Consider the following 6,623-nt stretch of genomic DNA (forward strand, 5'->3'; position numbering starts at 1 on the left):
TCACATAACTAATGAGGAGGTGTTGAATAGGATTGGGGAGAAGAGAAGTTTGTGGCACAACTTGACTAGAAGAAGGGATCGGTTGGTAGGACATGTTCTGAGTCATCAAGGGATCACCAATTTATTATTGGAGGGCAGTGTGGAGGGTACAAATCGTAGAGGGAGACCAGCAGATGAAAACACTAAGCAGATTCAGATGGATGTAGGTTGCTGCAGTAGGTACTGGGAGATGAAGAAGCTTGCACAGGATAGAGTAGCATGGAGAGCTGCATCAAACCAGTCTCAGAACTGAAGAACACAACAACAACAACATATTGGAAATTGTAACACTAACTTTCCAAGTGCAAACCGCAACACTAACAGCTGACAATCTTACTTGTTACCATCAACAGATGTTCTGAAGACTTCCTCCAGTGATTGCCTGTATGAATGGTTGTCATAACTGTAAGCCCTTTAACCTTTTCTATTGATTACTTATAAAGTCTCTCCCAAATATCCAGCTGGAGTTGTTGGCTAAGATATTTTCCTCAGTATAGTGGTTTAGATTCCTGGAGCAAGGTTATAGAGTGAACTTGACTGACTCATATTTGCAGAGCCTTGTCACTACTATAGTTTTACCTCGCCCTATGCCTCAGTATGGCCTATTCCATGTTTCAAAGGATTGTACCCTAATGACTCCCCTTTATCTTAGGGCTAAATAATTGTGTTTTCGGACAGAGTTCTGTTAGAAGTTATATATTCAAGTCTACATGTACTAGCTTGATTTTATGCTAAAAGTTGCAATATAGACTATTAAACCATCACACAGCTTCCTTATATCCAAGTTTATATCACTTAACTTACATATCTCCCTGTAACATTATCACCTTCTGCTATCTGGTGGTAATGCAATCTGCTGCCTTCTGGCTTACTGGAGTGTCTACCATACTACCAGTGATTAGTATCAACATCCTCTTGTACTTCAAATGTATTGTCCTGAATGTCTGCATTTAGATGATGTCTGACTCCAGTGTATGATTCTCAATTACTTCACACATTTGCCAGGTCAAAGAGGCGTTTGTTTGGAAGAGTTATTATCTGAGTCTCATTTTGATTCGGCAGGAGACTTTTGGAATTATCGCATAGATGGCCATACCCAGTTAACATGCTGCTGTAGGGCAGGCAAACAGTATACACTGAATGTTGTGGATGGATCTGCCAGTGTCATTTAGGGCTCAGAGACTTCCCCCGAGTTTACTTTCCTTCAAGCATACTCCCAGGAGCATTAACAATATAGCAAGTTGTCCTAGCAGTAGGCACTACTGTCTAGTGAAAGGCTGCTGATAAAAAAAGGCAGTGGCCAGGGACAATGCCAGGTAGTCTGCTCCAGAGGATTATTGACTGAAAGGACTGAGTGTTGAGACAGTTTTTCGAGAACCTGGAGTTTGCGAAATCTAGGGATCTGCTTGCAGTGCTACTAGGTGTGGAAGGCAGGAAAAATAATGGGCCCACAGGGGAGGAGAAAAGTTTAATGTCTTTCCTGTTTATGAAATTGAGCCTTAATTAATCAGTGTGATCGATGAAGTTAGCTTCCCAGTATGGAATACTAAGAAGAACTGGGATTTGCATTCTCTCACATGGGCGTGGAATCCCGTTAGTAATTTTTCTTACTCATTGTAGTGTAAGACGCAATTTTATTGGCGAATCAGGAGGCATATGCCTTTGTGGTATGGTGTTCACAATGGCACAAGGCACATCCCAGGCGTCAGGAACGCCATCTAAACTGCATGCACACTCCCTTAGACTCGACTTGTGGTATAAAATGCGAAAAGATTTGCGGAAGCTGCCGGCCAATGTGGCTGAGCGGTTCTAGGCGCTTCAGTCTAGAACCGCCGCTACCGCTACGGTTGCAGGTTCGAATGCTGCCTCGGGCATGGATGTGTGTGATGTCCTTAGGTTAGTTAGGTCTAAGTAGTTCTAAGTTCTAGGGGACTGATGACCTCAGATGTTAATTCCCATAGTGCTCAGAGCCATTTGAACCATTTTATGCAGAAGCTCATCTGCGCAGAGGTAGGAACAGATTCGAGAGTCAGTATGTTGAACCCTTGGAGTAAACGAGAAACTGGGTGAGGCACAATGGTTTATGTGCCATAGTTTGCTGTATGTGCAAGAGGATGCCAGAATCTGGGTATTTTCCATCAGCATAGTCAGTGGAAGTTGAGCTATGATTAGGTGCTCTGACAGTCAACCTAGAAGTGTCGGAGGAAAGAGAGTTAGACAGAGATCTCAGTGCATGGGAAATAACCACTGGTATAAGGAAACCAAACCAAGTTCCACTTCATCTTCAACTGATGATGAAGGAATTTATAAATCAAAAAGTCCATGTTGGAATAAGAGAAAAGAGTATAGGCGCCAGTAGTTATTTTACCAGAGACGAGCTCATTTGGCAGTAGGATCTACAGATTCTGTTCTGACTATTAATATCAAATCAATGTAGGGTCACATGTGCTCACCAAATACTAAACATCACAGAATCTTTCGATAACCTGGGGCAATGCCATTATTTTATGACCATGGATTTGTAAAATGGATACCATCAGTTGGAGTCAGAACCAGGGTGCTCACTTAAGACCTCATTTACAGTTCAGTATAGTCATAACCATCACTGCCAAATACCATTTGCATAGAAAAATGAGCCAGCTACATTCCAATTTCTATTCAACCGGATGTTAGGAGGCCAGAAACAGGAACAGTGTATGATGTACTTAGAAAGCATAATATCCTTCTTCCAGTAACTAACCCATTATCAGTACTATAATGATGCTTCTGTCTTCATTATAGTGCATACAAGGACCATTGTCAGTGTTAACAAATACTTATCACATCAGATAACTTGAAAATTCCTCATTCCCATTCTTTGGAGCTAGTTTTAGACTATAAACTCTTCGGCAGCTTGCAAACTCTATTTGTACAATCGTTTAATCCATCGGGTTAGTTCATGTAGATTCCTCTTGCAGACCACTGTGTAGAAGTGCTATCTTTACATCAAAAGTTGTTATTTTCATTTTATTTGCAGCCACAATGCCAAAAGTCAGTCCAATTAATTCATAATGGACGACAGCACGAAAGGTTTCTGAATAGTCCAGTTCTTCCTCTTCTTCGAAACCTCTTGCAACTGGTCTGACTTAACAATCTCTGTGTTGCATTTTATGCAATACCCAGTGGCAGGTCTTACATTTCTTGGAAGTTGTACAAGGCTCCAAGTTTTCAATTTTATTAGGGATTTGTATTTATCAGACATTACTTTGTAACAATCTTTGTCTTTCAAGGCATTTGATATAGAAATGGCTTCAACTTCTCCAATCATTTCAAAGTTTGCATTCAAATGCATTGCACAACCATTACATAGTCTGTAAATCTCACAGGCTTTCTAAGATTTTGGGGGCAAGACCATTCTGTGTTATGTAATCAGATGACATGCTGTACTCTTCAGAGATATCACGAAGTGAATCATCTGATATCCGGGTTTCTTCTTCTTTTCTCTTGTGGAATTCCTTACTACAGCAGTTTTTTCTTTATCTTCTATTCTTTCATCAAAAGACATTATCAGAGGTAACGATGCCCTTTTCATCAGGTAGGTAGATTTCATACAAAGGCGAATCTAAATCATGTCTGACAAAAATTCCTTTCTTTGTTTTCTTTTCAGTCTTTCTTCGTTTGTGATCCTGAATCAAAACATAGCAGTCATAGTCAAAACTTCTTAATTTAGTGAGATCTATTTTTAATCCAATTTCTCTTTGAGCTCTTCTGTGTTGCTAGGGTGTGTATGTTGATCCTGACGTGAAAACTTCCCAACTCATCTATAAAATTTTTAGTGTGAGAATTCTTGATTTCGGTCGCATTATCAGTCTTTAAATATCGTACTTTCTTGTCAAACTGATTTACTACCATTTTCATGTGCGTTTACAATTTGGCAACTGCTTAAAATTTCGTCTTCAGAAAATAAACAGTTTGGAAATGAGAAAACTCATATTTAAACAATAGAAAATACTTCAGTCCTACTAACGACATGAGATACACTTCACACAAGTCAACTTGAATTGCATCCAGGGAATTGTTACAGCTTTATATTTGTTGGATGAGATTTGCTGTGTTGTTTGCTGTAATACAGCTAGCACATACATACTCATTTCAGTCATCAATATAATCAGTGCCATTTCTTTTTAGTATGTCTATAATGTATGTGATGTTTTAATGTGCGAACTATTCACACTTTAATTCAGATTGTTGTCATATAATTGTTGGATTCTTCTGTGTGAACCTACATTTTGCACAGTTACTGATCATGTCTGCCAAAGTAGTAGGGCAAAGGGACTATCAGCATGTTTTATTAGAGTCAAGGGAAAACTTGAGTGATTTATGAGCCCCTCTCCTTAAACTGTTTTTTCTGTTAATTGATTTATGAACTCCTGTGGGTTGATTTATTCTTGTTGTCATTTCAATAGCAAATGCCTTAAAAGACAAAGATTGATACAAAACTATGTCTAATGAGTACAAATCCCTAATAAGATTGAAAACTAGGAGTTCTGCAGGACTTCCAAAGAATGTACGACCATCAAATGGCCACTGGGTATTGCAAAAATGCAACACAGAGGTTATGAAGGTACACCAGTTGCAAGAGGTTTTGAAAAAGAGGGAGGACTCGACTATTCAGAAACCTTTGGTCCTGTCGTACATTATGAATTAATTGGACTGCTTTGTGGCTACAAATGAAATGAAAATAACAACTTTTGATGTAAAGATAGCATTTCTATACAGTGGTCTGCAAGAGGAAATTTACATGAACCAACACGATGGATTAAATGATGGTATAAATAGGATTTGCAAGCTGCTGAAGAGTTTGTGGTCTAAAACAAGCTCCAAGGAACTGGAATAAGAAATTCTCAAATTATCTGATGTGGTTAGCATTTGTTAACACTGATGATGGTCCTTATATGTACCATAATGATGACAGAGTCATCATTATATTACTGATTATTGATAGTGGGTTAGTTATTGGAAGAACAATAGGCAGAACTGCTGAAGTTTTGAACAAGCTAAATCAGAAGTTTGAAATAACGTTTGACAGAGTATTTGGAAATCAAATGCCATATCTTCAGATGCAAATTAAAATAAGTTCAAAGAGAATTTTTGTAAATCAGTCTATCTAATACTAAGAAAATCTTACGACAGTTTAAATGCAATAATTTGAAGCCTGCAGCTACACCTATGGAGTGTGGAATGGTTACAGATGAAGAAAATCTTGTGAGTGATGCGACATTAAAAAGGACTGAGGCCTAAGGAGACACAGCTGTGAGTCTGCTCTACCTTGCAACAACATCTTGCTCAGATATCAGTTTAGCTGTTAATCCCTAAGGGGAGTGCCAATTGTCTATCCTGATAATGTTAAATTTAACATATTTGTACCTGTTTTCTCACAAAGTATCCCAGGTAATAAAACTAAACTTTGCCATATAGAGTCATGGCTTATACACTCACTGATCTTATCTCAAGTATCTATCTTGGGCAGGTATCAAGACACGATTTTTTAATGAAGCTCTTAAAAAGTATGTAATTTTTTTACAAACATTTTTATGATCAAACTATTACTGCTATCCCTACTGTTGTGGATCCACATACACATTATGCCTTTTGGCAATAAGAGGTAAAATTTTCTGAGCTATAGCTTCGGTATTTCCTGAGATAATGGAAAGCATTTGCAAAAATAGTATTTTTTTAGAAATAGCAATTGAAAGTTGAAGTAAAGGAAAACTCACTATTCAATTAAGAGACAGTCTAAAACTCTCCAGCTTTGTAATATTTATCTTCTTGAGGATCAACCAAATGCACTCCCTTTCTCCATCTGAGGAATCTTACTGATCATATTTTTGACCATAATTTCGGCCTTGGAGATGTGCTGTCTATCCACTTCTTATAGGATTGCTTCTGTATTATGGCCAGACTTAAGTGCAAATTGCTTCAGAACTTGCGTGAATTTCTGTCACTGGACGTGATTACAGCATCATTGACACCCATCTTCAGTGTTTTCAAGACTACAAATACGTTTTTTGGCACCCTGGTCCATACAACATTGTTGAGAGACTTATTTACATTTTGAGTTTTTCCTGTGAGACATTGTTTCAGAATATCTAGACGTGCTACATCTCTAGATACTGGCTTTATTACTGCTCCATCAGCTTCAGTGATTGTGTTTCTATAGGTGGGTGTAGTCGGCTCCTGCTGCCTCAGCTTTGCAATATTTACATCAATTGAATGCAAGTTGTATAGTGGATTCTCACCACTTGACGTCTTGTGGAAAAATGTTGCCCATAATGCTTTTCTCATTCCTTCATTGTTATTTGTACTGTTTCTAATGGATTGGCCATAGGATTCGTTTAGCTGATTGTTTTGTCAGTGAAACTCCTCTATTAGTCTTGCATTTTCAAGCTTTTTTGCTAGATGAATTCTGCCTTTTTTACACAGTTGGGTAACCATTCGTTTCTGCACATGACACATTCTGAGTTTTGTGGTGTTAGATCATCAGTGTGACTGCTGTCAGCTATTGATTTAAATGAACTGGAATCACCATGACCAATGAATTTAGG

This window comes from Schistocerca gregaria, chromosome 2, assembly GCF_023897955.1.
Source record: "Schistocerca gregaria isolate iqSchGreg1 chromosome 2, iqSchGreg1.2, whole genome shotgun sequence".
NCBI classification, from domain to species: domain Eukaryota; kingdom Metazoa; phylum Arthropoda; class Insecta; order Orthoptera; family Acrididae; genus Schistocerca; species Schistocerca gregaria.